The following is a 16349-nucleotide window of genomic DNA, read 5'->3' as shown; positions in this document are numbered from 1 at the left end:
CATTGTCAAAAGCTTTCTCTAAGTCTACAAATGCTAGAAATGTATGTTTGCCTTTCCTTAATCTAGCTTCTAAAATAAGTAGTAGGGTCAGTATTGCCTCACGTGTTCCCATATTTCTACGGAATCCAAACTTATTTTCCCCGAGGTCGGCTTCTACCAGTTTTTCCATTCGTCCGTGAAGAATTCACATTAGTATTTTGCAGCCGTGACTTATTAAACTGATAGTTCCGTAATTTTCACATCTGTCAACACCTGCTTTCTTTGGGATTGGAATTATTATATTTTTCTTGAAGTCTGAGGGTATTTCGCCTGTCTCATACATCTTGCTCACCAGATGGTAGAGTTTTGTCAGAACTGGCTGTCCCGAGGCTGTCAGTAGTTCTGATGGAATGTTGTCTACTCCCGGGCCTTGTTTCGACTTAGGTCTTTCAGTGCTCTATCAAACTCTTCTCGCAGTATCATACCTCCCATTTCATCTTCATCTACCTCCTCTTCTATTAATGTAACATTGCCCGTAAGTACGTCGCCCTTGTATAGATCCTCTATATACTCCTTCCACCTTTCTGCTTTCCCTTCTTTGCTTAGAATTGGATTTCCATCTCAGCTCTTGATATTCATACAAGTCGTTCTCTTTTCTCCAAAGGTCTCTTTAATTTTCCTGTAGGCAGTATCTATCTTACCCCTAGTGATATAAGCCTCTACATCCTTACATTTGTCCTCTAGCCATGCCTGCTTAGCCATTTTGCACTTCCTGTCGATTTCATTTTTGAGATGTTTGTATTCCTTTTTGCCTGTTTCATTTACTGCATTTTTATATTTTCTCATTTTGTCAATTAAATTCAATATTTCTTCTGTCACCCAAGTATTTCTACTAGCCCTCTTCTTTTTACCTACTTGATCCTCTGCTGCCTTCACTACTTCATCCCTCGGAGCTACCCATTCTTCTTCTACTGTACTTCTTTCCCCCATTCCTGTCAATTGTTCCCTATGTTCTCCCTGAAAATCTGTACAATCTCTGGTTCCTACAGTTTATCCAGGTCCCATCTCCTTAAATTCCCACCTTTTTGCAGTTTCTTCAGTTTTGATCTACAGTTCATAACCAATAGATTGTGGTCAGTCGACATCTGCCCCTGGAAATGTCTTACAATTTAAAACCTGGTTCCTAAATCACTGTCTTACCATTATATAATCTATCTGATACCTTCTAGTATCTCCAGGATTCTTCCAGGTATACAACCTTCTTTTATGATTCTTGAACCAAGTTGATTAAGTTATGCTCTGTGCAAAATTCTACCAGGCGGCTTCCTCTCATTTCTTAGCCCCAATCCATATTCACCTACTACGTTTCCTTCTCTCCCTTTTCCTACTACCGAATTCCAGTCACCTATGACTATTAAATTTTTGTCTCCCTTCACTATCTGAATAATTTCTTTTATTTCATGATACATTTCTTCAATTTCTTCGTCATCTGCAGAGCTAGTTGGCATATAAACTTGTACTACTGTAGTAGGAGTGGGCTTCGTGTCTATCTTGGCCACAATAATGTGTTCACTATGCTGTTTGTAGTAACTTATCCGCATTCCTATTTTTTTTATTCATTATTAAACCTACTCCTACATTACCCCTATTTGACTTTGTATTTATAACCTTGTATTTGCCTGACCAAAAGTCTTGTTCCTCCTGCCACCGAACTTCACTAATTCCCACTATATCTAACTTTAACCCACCCATTTCCCTTTTTAAATTTTCTAACCTACCTGCCCGATTAAGGGATCTGACATTCCACGCTCCGATCTGTAGAACGCCAGTTTTTTTTCTCCGGATAACGACGTCCTCCTGATTAGTCCCCGCCCAGAGATCCGAATGGGGAACTATTTTACCTCCGGAATATTTTACCCAAAAGGACGCCATCATCACTTAGCCATACAGTAAAGCTGCATGCCCTCGGGAAAAATTACGGCCGTAGTTTCCCCTTGCTTTCAGTCGTTCGCAGTACCAGCACAGCAAGGCCGTTTTGGTTAGTGTTACAAGGCCAGATCAGTCAATCATCCAGACTGTTGCCCCTGCAACTACTGAAAAGGCTGCTGCCCCTCTTCAGGAACCATGCGTTTGTCTGGCCTCTCAACAGATACCCCTCCATTGTGGTTGCACCTACGGTACGGCTATCTGTATCGCTGAGGCACGCAAGTCTCCCCACCAACGGCAAGGTCTATGGTTCATGGGGGGAGGGTTAGGGTTAGGGTGCAAAATATCTAAGGTCATAAGCACCCAGTATAGAACCATAAAATGCTGGGACTGCGAGGGTAAAAAACCGCTTTGAGGTCCAATACAGACAGGCAAAAGAAAAAATCTAAAATGTCAGGACTTTATGGAAGAGTATCTACAAGACGCTGACAAGACACCGGGGTCACCAGAAAGAAATCTAATCTCTTTTGTCATATTGCTGCTTTTTTAAAAACTTAAAACGCTAGCCACAGCTCGCACGTCATCCGCTAAAATGTCCGGCGAAGCGGTTGGAAGCCTCACCCTGTGACATGAGTGGCTAAAATAGGGGCAGAGGATCAGGGCATGTCTGACTGTTAATGGATGGCTACAGAAAGGACAGCTGGGTGCAGGGTCGCCGCTCAACAAGTGGCGGTGACTAAAGTGGCAGTGCCCTATTCGCAACCGAGCTAACATTACTTCCTCACGGCGAGACGGCCAAGTTGACCAGTCTGTAGGGAGAGGTTTGACTTCTCTGAGTTTGTTCTCATGAAGGGAGCACCAATGGTCATGACAAAGTGACGTGATATGCCGACAGAGAAAATTACGATTATCTTGCAAGGGAACAGAATACGAGGCAGGCCGACCAAGAGGACTGCGGCCTTGGCTGCAGCATTAGCAGCGTCACTCCCCGGCACACCAACATGGCCAGGAACCCATATGAACATCACTTGGGTTCCCCCATCCAGGAACAAACTAAGGCAGTCCTTGATCCGTCAAATGATAGGGTGGACTGAATCTGGATCATCTAGACTCTGAAGGGCACTGAGAGAGAGAGAGCAGATCACAAAGCAAGTGAGCTGGAGCCTCCGGACGTTGTGAACAGCCTGACAGATAGCAAAAAGCTCTGCGGGAAAAATTGTGCACTGGTCGAGAAGCCAGTATTGAAATTTAACACCCCCGACGACAAAAGCACAGCTAACACCGTGGGCGGACTTGGACCCAACAGTGTACAAAAATATGCCATGCAGAGGAGTAGAAAATGCATCCATAATCCAACTTGGAGCGGACAAGAGTTAGATAGAGGTGGAGGAGGACAGTCTGGTCAGCTTCGAAGAGGTACCAATGAATGCTTCTTTCTGTCCATAACATTTCCTGCAGACCAGTAGACACATCCTAGTAAATTTGTCCGAGGTTTAGTTGAATTTAGTTTTGTAGGCTTATGATTTCATGTTATGAAGTTCTCTCTCCTCAGCATCTGTAATGATGGATACTTGTGTCAGGCGCAGTGTATGAACACGGAAGTCATGCACATCCTGTGATAATGTTGTACGTAAATATTTTGTCAATACTAGAAAATGAGACTGAAAAAATAACAACCTGTGTAACATTAAAATAAGATGAGACTATGGATACAGATTGTCCACAAATGAAGATTCAAATGGATAATGCCCAAGAGCAAAATACGATAAAAATTATTATGTAAAAACTGAAAAATGTTATGTGACATAAGTCACAAGACATGTATGCAATATTAACTGTCTTGTATGTATAATTTTTGTACTGTGTTTATGCAAATTTTAGTACAATATTTATGTAAATAAATGTAAAAGCCATAGGAAAATTTATATGTACAAAGTAAGACATACACAAACCCAAGATGTCAATATATTTTGAAGTCTAAATACTTAGTTTACCATAACAATGATGAAATGTAAAAACTGTGAATAATGCAATGTAAAGCTGAAGGTATTTTCAGGATTGCATATGTGAACTAACAACTATAAATGTGCTAAGAACATTCTGTGAAGGTTTGAAACCCATAATTCCATGCGGCCCCATGAAAAATTCTTGCTAGTGCTGGACAGGAACGAACATTTCTATTCTCACTGGAGTCCTATATCAACAAGACATTCTGCCACAGAAACTAATAAAGGCATTGGAGGCTTACCTTTAACTCATTCAAGTGTCTTCGGAATGCTGATAACATGTGCCTGGTTCAACCACTGAAACATGAATAACGACAGAAACAAATACCTGGGCCATAAATGATGAACTTCCTTGCCATAGCATTGATGGTTCCACTATGCACAAGCCTCGGCACACCACATTGCAGCAAAATATTGGCTTTGGGTAAACAAATGAAATTGTACACCTCATGGACAGCTCAATTTTAACAACAGCGTTGAACTCAAGTACACACGCAGCATATGTCATGCGAGATGCATGCGCTGGACAATGCTGCAATGGGAGAGGTTACATTCCAATAATCAAATTGCAGACTGAATTCAAATGCACTTTATCGCGTCCCAAGCATGGATATTGCGAGGGATTGAGCGACACAGTTCGTGGATGGGATGTTAGCCGGTTGACCTTAGTGAGAGGGAGACTTTTTGATCTGGCTAAGATGTAGAAATCCCTGGTGTGAAAGCACAAGGCTAGGAAGCGGGTAGAATTAAAGTCTTGATAACTTTAACAAATTGCAGTTTATTCCAAATGAATACAGCTCACCCTAACTGCGCGGTGATTGCATTCACAGGAAGGCCAAGTCTAACACAGAGACGGTGACTGACTCCACCGTTCCGACTGCCTATTAGAAGTTCTGCAACGTTTCCTAACACCCTACGTTAGAGGCCCGCGGCTACGCCCTGACGCTCTCCAGCGACCATCTCCGGCTGCCTGCCTACAGCCCCGTTCCTCAGCCCAAGTCGGCTGCTGCTATCACCCTCTAGCTACTCGACCCGACAAGACAAGACCCGACAAGACCATCAGAGCCGCGTGCTATCGAGTTTTGTTAGAGTTTCTCCTTCGACCCTGCCAGCGCTTGGCATGACGTAGCGTCGAAGGCAACTTGTCCTTATTTGGTATCGTTAAAACATAGTTGTGCTATTGTTCTTCAGAGGCTGAACGGAGGGATAGAGGCGCCTCTCCCTATATGATCACGCACTGCGTCCTGAGCCCTTCATTGGCTCCTTATGACGTAGCGCTGTCCCCACCAAGGGCCCTCTTTCTTTCTCTCTCCACTCCCAGACCTCTCTCTCTAACCAGGAATGCTTACTGTTGATGCTTCTTAATTGATTGCTTATCATGAGTCCCTACACAGACCTTCGTTTGTATCTGCTGGCTGTTTGTTTTCTTACCAAGCGCCGCTGCCCAGCAGTTTGACTGCCGCCTCGGCTGACCCCTCGGCCACGCCTGGCGTCCAGCGCTACAACTTTAACTTCTTCCTACGTACTATTCTCAAGGTACTGCAATTAGACTTGGCTTGTTCCTGCGGTTACAACAACTTGCAACACAACCCTTAAAAGATTTACTAATAGTAGTAGTAATAATCTGTAAAGTGTTCCTTAAACAAAGCTAAATATCTATGTTACGTATGGACATGTTCCTGGAGTAAACAAGGTAAACATGGCCACGAATAAAGGTCTCAGTACCCTTACAGGCCAAGAGTTTGAAGTACAAAATAGGTCACAATAGCGTAATGTACCACCAATGTATAATGACATCCAGTGATATGGATCACACCAAATGATTCTTATTCGTGCCATCCCCATGCTGCGAAGGTATTGTAGGGGCATATGATTACATCTGGGTAAGCTAACAGAGAATTGAAAGTAGTAGTAGTAGTAGTAGTAGTAGTAGTAGTAGTAGTAGTTGTTGTTGTTGTTGTAGTCTTCAGTCCTGAGACTGGTTTGATGCAGCTCTCCATCCTACTCTATCCTGTGCAAGCTTCTTCACCTCCCCGTACCTACTGCAACCTACATCCTTTTGAATCTGCTTAGTGTATACATCTCTTGGTCTCCCTCTACGATTTTTACCCTCCACGCTGCCCTCCAATACTGAATTGGTGATCCCTTGATGCCTCAAAACATGCCCTACCAACCGATCCCTTCTTCTAGTCAAGTTGTGCCACAAATTTCTTTTCTCCCCAATTCTATTCAGTATCTCCTCATTAGTTATGTGATCTACCCATCTAATTTTTAGCGTTCTTCTGTAGCACCACATTTCAAAAGCTTCTATTCTCTTCTTGTCCAAACTATTTATCGTCCATGTTTCACTTCCATACATGGCTACACTCCAGACAAATACTTTCAGAAATGACTTCCTGACACTTAAATCTATACTCAATGTTAACAAATTTGTCTTCTTCAGAAATGCTTTCCTTGCCATTGCCATTCTACATGCTTTACTTCGACCATCAGTTATTTTGCTCCCCAAATAGCAAAACTCCTTTACTACTTAAAGTGTCTCATTTCCTAATCTAATACCCTCAGCATCACCCGACTTAATTCGACTACATTCCATTATCCTCGTTTTGCTTTTGTTGATGTTCATCTTATATCCTCCTTTCAAGACACTGTCCATTCCGTTCAACTGCTCTTCCAAGTCCTTTGCTGTCTCTGACAGAATTACAATGTCATCGACGAACCTCAAAGTTTTTATTTCTTCTCCATGGGTTTTAATACCTACTCCGAATTTATCTTTAGTTTCCTTTACTGCTTGCTCAATATACAGGTTGAATAACATAAGGGGATAGGCTGCAGGACTGTTTCACTCCCTTCTCAACTACTGCTTCCCTTTCATGCCCCTCGACTCATAACCACCATCTGGTTTCTATACAAATTGTAAATAGCCATTCGCTCCCTGTATTTGATCCTTGCCACCATCAGAATTTGAGAGTATTCCAGTCAACATTGTCAAAAGCTTTCTCTAAGCCTACAAATGTTGAAAATGTAAGTTTGCCTTTCCTTAATCTAGCTTCTAAGGTAAGTCGTAAGGTCAGTATTGCCTCACGTGTTCCAATATTTCTACAGAATCCAAACTAATCTTCCCCAAGGTCGGCTTCTACTAGTTTTAGTTTCATCTGTAAAGAATTCGGGTTAGTATTTTGCAGCCATGACTTACTGAACTGATAGTTTGGTAATTTTCACATCTGTCAACACCTGCTTTCTTTGGGATTGGAATTATTATATTCTTCTTGAAGTCTGAGGGTATTTTGCCTGTCTCATACATCTTGCTCACCAGATGGTAGAGTTTTGTCAGAACTGGCTCTCCCAAGGCCGTCAGTAGTTCTATTGGAATGTTGTCTACTCCTGTGGCCTTGTTCCAACTCAGGTTTTTCAGTGCTCTGTCAAACTCTTCATGCAGTATCGTATCTCCCATTTCATCTTGATCTACATCCTCTTCCATTTCCATAATATCGTCCTCAAGTACATTTCCCTTGTATAGACCTTCTATATGAGGCACTGAGAGCACAAGCGGACTAACCCCGGAGAAGTCAATATGGAGGAAACAGGTCTCATAATACGGGCCCACAAATAATGTATGTTTGTGATACATTGCAGCCTTGTAACATGCATATGATGTAACTGTGGTTTTATTGAACAATATTTTGACATAGATAAATTACAAAAGTACTATATAGTAGAATATTAGCAGTTTTGTTGTGGCTTAGTCCATTTTCGCTCCAAGTAGTTGAACATTCTCAATGACAGGTCCGTTAGTACGCTGATGCATGTGACAATAGTATTCATTACTAGTATACATTGTACACATTACATGTACCATTTTACATTGGTTTCTGTAATGTTACGCATTGTGTTACATTTCAAAATCATCCACAGGCAATGTTTCTACAGCATTTGATGACATTTGTAAAGTTTTGTAGAAATCATGATGAAGTGGAGGTACATACGGAAGCAAACTTAGCAGATCCTTCTTTTTTGCCTCTGTAATTACATTTCCATTAGGATAAAGCAGTTCGAGATTGCTGATGCATGTGGATGTTCGTTTGGCCACATCAATTTCCTGAAATGGCTCTTGGTTTTGGTTCGAGTATTTATACAATATTTTGAATCTGTTGGTTGCTTCATACCGCAGCCACTGTATGTTCAACCATTGTACTTTACAATTGCCAGAAGACATTTTTCGATTCGTGATGTTTCTTTCGGGAGTTGTTTTGTTGAAAAGAAACATTCCGCATTCATATTAATTACCTTGAATGGATTCCTTTTTCTGGCACTCACTACCACATCATTCCAGTGTTTAGGACGGTAAATATTAGGAAAATACTTTTTTCGTTTCTGAACTAAGCCAAAATCCTGATCACAGGGCAGGTACGAGTGTCCGCTAACTAAAAATTTATGGTCTATTTCCTTCACAGAGAACTCTGAGCTGTTGACAATGTATTGGCACAGTACAGCAACCTTTATGTTTCTATTCTGGCCTCCGCACTGATCAGAGTACATAATTAGTTTTTCAGTCCTGACAAAATTGCGTATGAAGTACAGCAAACAAGAACCAATTTCTTGTGGCCCTCTCGACGCAATGGATTCATGCCACAGAAACATGTATACATCATCATTGTGCATATTGTGGATGCCAAAGCAATATGTCCACAACTGACGTTTGTAATAGCAAACTCCAGTTGAGATGATCGGTGTAGGCAAAGTTTTCATCAAATCAAATGTTATCACTGTAACGTTACCATCTGATTTGCTAAGCAATGTATCACTATGTAAACCTGCCCGTGCATACTCACCTTTTTGATGATGGAATTCACGTTCTGCAATTAACTCCGTCCTCTCCTTATCATTATCGGCAGCTGTTATTTTTACCTGCAAAGCATCACATGTTCGACAAGAGTCGGACACTGGTGGATGAAATGACAAATTGAAGTTTTCGTAAAAAATTTTGCGGAAAATAAAATGAGAAACGGGCATTTGCTCCTCTGCACAGTACAGTGAATACATGACTGATAAATTTAAATCTGGTCCTAAATACTTTCTACCGTTATTTTTATGATACGCATAATGGCTTTCATACACCGGGAATTTTTCTATGAAACGTTTTACTACATCAACTTTGTGGCGAGGTGTTTTATTACCAGGTTCACCTTTACCTCTACCATCACGAGGAGGGGTGGCTTTTTCCCCTTTATTCTTGAGTACCCTATCGATTCTTCCAGCAGATACGGCTAAAGTATTCTGAAAGAATCTTTTGCACACCCTCGTTTCAGACCCATTTGAATTGAGCAAGTAATACAATCTTGTCTTCTCCCTACGTGAATGTTGCTGACCTACGTAAGACCGTGCTTTATCAACGACTTTAATCATGGTAAACAGGAAAGCCGACTGCAGATCGTGGCTGCCTAAATTATAAAACTCATTGAACACTTGTTCCTGCTGTTCTTCGTTGATGTGTTTGTGGCACTCATACCGGCACGTACACTCGCTGATTTTCCGCAATTCCTTTCGAGGTACAAGGTTACCCTTACGGTTTACATACTCTTGACCTAGAGCTCTCCGTTCTTTCCTAACGTTACGAAGCCATTTATCTTCGTTTCTAAGGCGCTTCTTTCCTCGGCTCCGTACCACGGCATCGTCGTTCGTCTCTGGCACGTCCTCTGGAACAGTTGTTGCTGCAGCCGTGCTCGCTCTCGCGTCTCCCGGCACTTCCCCATCGGACGCAAACATCTCTGTAATAACAATATCCATCCCTCAATGTAATATTAACTACACTACAGTAATGGTCAACGTGTGCATTGGTATCCACAGGCGAAGCAATTGCTCAACACAACTCGGTGGGCGGTAAAACATTGTTGTACACATAACATTACAAGTGCTCGTTACTTGATTACACAAAATAGCAATACATAAAGTATTGTTTGTATGTCATTCTGTTTTCGTATGGAAAACAACCTGCATTTTCTGAACAAAGTCACCATTCGAGATACGGTACATCTAGACGTGTTTGCATATGAACGCGTTAGTGTACAATCGACAATGTTATCCGCAAAAAAGGAATGGAACACAATACAAACTAACCTTCCAATTGCTCCTCCACGCTTTTCGCAGGGGCTGCCATGCTGATCAACTGAAATACACGTCCACGTGGTCACTGGTCCAATACGTTGTTCCACACTAAATACACAAGTCTTTCGTTCGCCGGCGTCACGCGCAATGGCAGTGGACGGAGAGCATAGAGCACAAATGGACTATGACGCATAGTCCACTCCTGCTCTCAACGGTATCTATCGGCGGTTGAGTGCAACAGCAATGTTTACGTTGCTACATTAGACAAACCTTCAGATAAACAAACAGATCAACATGCATTGCATAATACTCGTATACTGTTATCACAACATGTCAATACCTCAAATTCACAAAAAGTGTGGGTTAGTCCGCTTGTGCTCTCAGTGCCTCATATACTCCTCCCACGTTTCTGCTTTCCCTTCTTTGCATAGAACTGGATTCCCATCTCAGCTCTTGATATATATACAAGTGGATCTCTTTTCTCCAAAGGTCTCTAATTTTCCTGTAGGCAGTATCTATCTTACCCCTAGTGATATGCGCCTCTATACCCTTACATTTGTCCTCTAGCCATCCCTGCTTAGCCACTTTGCACTTCCTGACGATCTCATTCTTGAGATGTTTGTATTCATTTTTGCCTGCTTTATTTACGCATTTTTATATTTTCTCCTTTCATCAATTAAATTCAATATTTCTTCTGTCACTCAAGGATTTCTACTAACCCTCGCTTTTTACCTACTTGATCCTCAGCTGCCTTCACTACTTCATCCCTCAAAGCTACCCATTGTTCTTCTACTGTATTTGTTTCCCCCATTCCTGTCAATTGTTCCCTTATGCTCTCCCTGAAACTCTGTACAACCTCTGGTTTAGTAAGTTTATCCAGTCCTATTTCCTTAAATTCCACCTTTTTGCAGTTTCTTCAGTTTTAACATACAGTTCATAACCAATAGATTGTGGTCAGAGTCCACATCTGCCCCTGAAAATGACTTACAATTTAAAACCTGGCTCCTAAATCTCTGTCCTACCATTATATAATCTCCAGAATGAGATTTTCACTCTGCAGCGGAGTGTGCGCTGATATGAAACTTCCTGGCAGATTAAAACTGTGTGCCCGACCGAGACTCGAACTCGGGACCTTTGCCTTTCGCGGGCAAGTGCTCTACCAACTGAGCTACCGAAGCACGACTCACGCCCGGTACTCACAGCTTTACTTCTGCCAGTACCTCGTCTCCTACCTTCCAAACTTTACAATTAATTGGCAGATTAAAAGTTTGGAAGGTAGGAGACAAGGTACTGGCAGAAGTAAAGCTGTGAGTACCGGGCGTGAGTCGTGCTTCGGTAGCTCAGTTGGTAGAGCACTTGCCCGCGAAAGGCAAAGGTCCCGAGTTCGAGTCTCGGTCGGGCACACAGTTTTAATCTGCCAGGAAGTTTCATATCAGCGCACACTCCGCTGCAGAGTGAAAATCTCATTCTGGAAACATCCCCCAGGCTGTGGCTAAGCCATGTCTCCGCTATATCCTTTCTTTCAGGAGTGCTAGTTCTGCAAGGTTCGCAGGAGAGCTTCTGTAAAGTTTGGAAGGTAGGAGACGAGGTACTGGCAGAAGTAAAGCTGTGAGTACCGGGCGTGAGTCGTGCTTCGGTAGCTCAGTTGGTAGAGCACTTGCCCGCGAAAGGCAAAGGTCCCGAGTTCGAGTCTCGGTCGGGCACATAGTTTTAATCTGCCAGGAAGTTTCATTATATAATCTATCTGATACCTTCTAGTATCTCCAGGCTTCTTCCATATATATACAACCTTCTTTCATGATTCTTAAACCAAGTGTTAGCTATGATTAAGTTGTGCAAAATTGTACCAGGCGGCTTCCTCTCTCATTTCTTATTCCCAATCCATATTCACCTACTACATTACCTTCTCTCTCTTTTCCTACTGCCGAATTCCGGTCACCCATGACTATTAAATTTTCTTCTCCCTTCACTATCTGAATAATTTCTTTTATTTCACGATACATTTCTTCAATTTCTTCGTCATCTGCAGAGCTAGTTGGCATATTAACTTGTACTATTGTAGTAGGTGTGGGCTTCGTGTCTATCTTGGCCACAATAGTGCGTTCACTATGCTGTTTGTAGTAGCTTACTCGCATTCCTATTTTTTTACTCATTATTAAACCTACTCCTACATTACCCCTATTTGATTTTGTATTTATAACCCTGTATTCGCCTGACCAAAAGTCTTGTTCCTCCTGCCACTGAACTTCACTAATTCCCACTATATCTAACTTTAACCTATCCATTTCCCTTTTTAAATTTTCTAACCTACCTGCCCAAATAAGGGATCTGACATTCCACGCTCCAATCCGTAGAACGCCAGTTTTTTCTCTCCTGATAACGACATCCTCGAGTAGTCCCCACCCGGAGATCCGAATGGGGAACTATTTTACCTCCGGAATATTTTACCCAAAAGGACGCCATCATTTACCCATACAGTAAAGCTGCATGCCCTCGGGAAAAATTACAGCTGTAGTTTCCCCTTGCTTTCAGCCGTTCGCAGTACCAGCACAGCAAGGCCGTTTTGGTTAGTGTTACAAGGCCAGATCAGTCAATCATGCAGACTGTTGCCCCTGCAACTACTGAAAAGGCTGCTGCCCCTCATTTTCTTATGTACCTCAACCGCTGGAGTCTATACTGCAAACTATGTCATGTGCACCATTACCTTTGTGCTCCTGTCACTGTATAGTATAATAATACGAACTTTAAAAAATACGATCATGTTTAATGAATGGGATTCTTCCATACATATTTGCAAAGCAAGCCATGTTTCCTTTTACCTGCACAAATAGCGAATTGCAAAACGAACTGCCCATCAACTACAGTACAGTGCAAAGAAAGTGTCATGAACCACTTAAAATTCATTTCTTGTTAGACCTACATCATTTGGCACTATCGTTCACAGTGTCACTTTCCAGGATACCTTTCCCGTACAACAAGATATGAGATCAAGTTCCATCAAAACCAGAAGAAGCTTAAGGGCATTCAATAGCGAGTTTATCAGCATCATCAAAACAGAATGCGACCTCAAATTACATGTAACTTGATCACCACAACATACCTTCAAAACCCTTTAGTTTTCATCATCCTATGGAAAATTACATTGTATGCTAAATATGTGTCACATGATACAGATGGCTCAAAATGCTCTAGCAGAAGTATTGGAGCACAAGTATTGGTCAAGTCTCCTGGTGTCCTTATATAGCCTTTCAGAGAGAGACTGAATAAGTCGCTAACTGAAAACAGCACGACATTTGCCACCAACAAATTATCTGGACAGCATGCACTCTGAATTCTATTTATCTTCACACTGAAGTAACCAAGAGGGGCAAGTGGTGATTAAATGTCTTATTTCATGCAAATAGCAAATTTTGTAGCTGATGAAAGTAATTCAGTTAGCTTATGTTTCTGTGAGTGAGCCACAGTAAGGGAATGGCAGAGGCAGGGCAGTTCATGGTGGCCTCCACAGGTGACCCACGAGAAAGTAAGTGGACAGGCCGTCCCTGGCAGGTGGCAGCCTTTGCATAGGATGGGGCTGAGATGGCGCCCTCCTCCCACATCGTAAAACTCAAAGCTGCGATTTTTCCATTACGTGGAAAGCTGGCCCAGGCTGTTTCTTGTGCCCAAGGTGCCATATTAACACAAAAGATGTCTGGCTCCAATACGGGCTGTGTTGGTGAGGTGCGCTCCTTAAGAGCCCCCTCACATCCCTGCTCTCGATGTGGGACACTGCAGGAACATTCCAATGGTTCCGTCAGAGACGCAGAAGCCTTAAGAACTTTTCAACATAAGACGCCTCCCAGAAGCTACTCACTGGCTGAAATTGTGTGACATAGGATGATGATTCCCATGCAATGTTTGGAAGGAAGACGGGGGATTGGCGCAAATTTTGTTGCGAGGAAATAATTGGGCAGCCGCTGGTACACAGGAGACACTGAGGCTACAGTCAATATGAGGAAAGGAGATTCATGTTCTGATGCTGTAGTGAGCAGTCTTGGTATTCTGTACCGTCTGCTACCAAGTACGGAGATGATAATATTACCTAGGAACACGCTGTTTACCGCGATTGCGCATCATCATAGTTGCAGTTTCATCGGTCATCCACATAGCAACCCACCGAGCAATGCAGGCAGTCAACGCCAACACACGGTACTGCTGCAGTACTTTGATCAGCCTTGCTCCATCTTGCTAGAGCAACAGAACTCTGGACATTTGACTACCAGTTCACATGATTCGTGACCACCACTTCACATCATTTTTTTCCAATATACTGGTGATAGGATGCACATAGAATTTGTGCAGTACATCTGGATAGTGAGAGTGCCAGCCGTTACAGAAGTTATTTTGAAGTTTACTGTATAGATTTTAACTGTTCTCTTCTTACCACTTACGGAAAACTTAATACCAAGCTAATTAAGTTCTCTCTTCTGCGCTGAATAAATTCAATAAATATGCTGATCGTCACAGCATTTATCTGTTCAGAATACCTGTTCCTTGGCACCTGCCAATTATTAATTTTAGAGGTTTATAAAAAAATGCAAAGATTTACATAATCTTATATGAAAGAAACTGGTCAAATTAGTTGGACAGCAGGGTGAACACAGCAATGTCAGATATCATGTTGCGCAATTAAAATGCTCATCTCTTTGATTATTTCTTTGAATTCCAAGTCTAAATTCCAGTCATTTGCATAGTAAATTTTAACTTTCTAGTGACGACTCTGGCCAGTATCCAAACTGTGGCAGATAGCATGGAGCTCTTTAGGAGAGTATGTGGTGTCCATTTTAAAGGCAGTGAAGCCACTGTTTAATTCTTGTCTTGCAGTTAAAGGATTTTTGATATATGTAATTTGAGAATTAAATTTGCTGAAGAGCATAAAGAGTCCCTTAAGACTTGCCAATCAAGTTTACTGGCTTGGTATTTTCAGAGATACTGGACACTATATTCAAAACTTAAAAATGGTGTTCCTTTACTGCTTGCTGCGTGCAAGGAATACTTTTGCCTTTATATACTTTTCAATATTCAGTCCATTTGGCATATAGCTCTAAACAGTACAATCCATGTTCAATCCCTATGAAATATTTGTCAACTTACTAACTTTCACAACACCATGCTTATTAACTAAAGCACGCCATGTGGGAGTTGATGTTGGGTACCTTTTGGTCCACTGAATGGGAATTCCTTGAATTTTAATATGTGTTGTCTGCAATGTATTATTTTCACTCTAAAAAACATGCATGTAATGGAAAACACAGCAGCTACAGAATATAAATTAGAGATGTAGTCCTCACTTCTTGATGACATGAGTTTTCTTTCTACAAGCAAAATATACTGTACTGTATTGCAGAGTATGTGCCCTTGAACCTTTCAAAACAAACCACTCAATTCTCTGCACATACTGAAGCCATTACTAATGAAATCTGTATCTGTACATATGTCCACTAGTGATGGCGTAAGGTGCATTTCCATGAAGTTCAAAACATTTCTGAAACAGTGTTTGCAGTTAGTATTGGACTACTGATATTCACAACATGCGGGTAATACTAAACTAGCATTCTGCAGCTGCGTCTGTAGAGATCAAAGTAATATTTTTCCAGGCCTGCTACCACAAACTGTCGCTAAGCACTGCTAATGTTTGTTTGGTCTATGTGTAGTGGTTGAATGGGTTGGTGCAGAGAGAAAGTATACAAACTTATCACTATGAGGCAGAGGAATGCCTGTGCAATGTGCACTGGGGAAAAAGAAAAAGAAGCTGCAGAGCTTGGCACCAGCTACAGTGACAGACCAAAAAAACTTTACTCTCTCTCAATACTGGAAAAAAAAAAGAAGAAGAAGGAAGAGCATAACACATTGGGAAGCTGTTGGTATATTAAATTCTACAGCTCCTGAACAATATCCACAAATCAAATAAAACAACTGAAGAGGTAAACAATATTATTCTTGCATATGTTTGTTTTTATAATTTTACAGCTATCTCAGCTTCAATAGCTATGCCAAAGTACAATTCCTAGTAGACACACCAAGTAATTAGCAAATTCATTATGTACAAGGGTTGGAACTTAAATAGTGGCAACTATTTATTCACAACTGATACAAAAAGAGTTAAATGTTTGTTCCTGTTACTGTCCTCCAAAGTAGCCACCACCATTGTGTAGAACCCGTTGCCAGCAATGTGGAAGGCATAGCATACTGTTAGCAGAGCCTGTTCTGTTGATCGTGCAAATGGAGCAGTTTACTGCCTGTTTAATCTCTGTAACAGTTCCGAAGCGAATGCCATGAAGTGGTTCTTTGATC

Source organism: Schistocerca americana, chromosome 4, assembly GCF_021461395.2.
Source record: "Schistocerca americana isolate TAMUIC-IGC-003095 chromosome 4, iqSchAmer2.1, whole genome shotgun sequence".
Classification (NCBI taxonomy): Eukaryota; Metazoa; Arthropoda; class Insecta; order Orthoptera; family Acrididae; genus Schistocerca; species Schistocerca americana.
The sequence above is the reverse complement of the archived record's forward strand: the minus strand, read 5'-3'. Positions refer to the sequence as shown.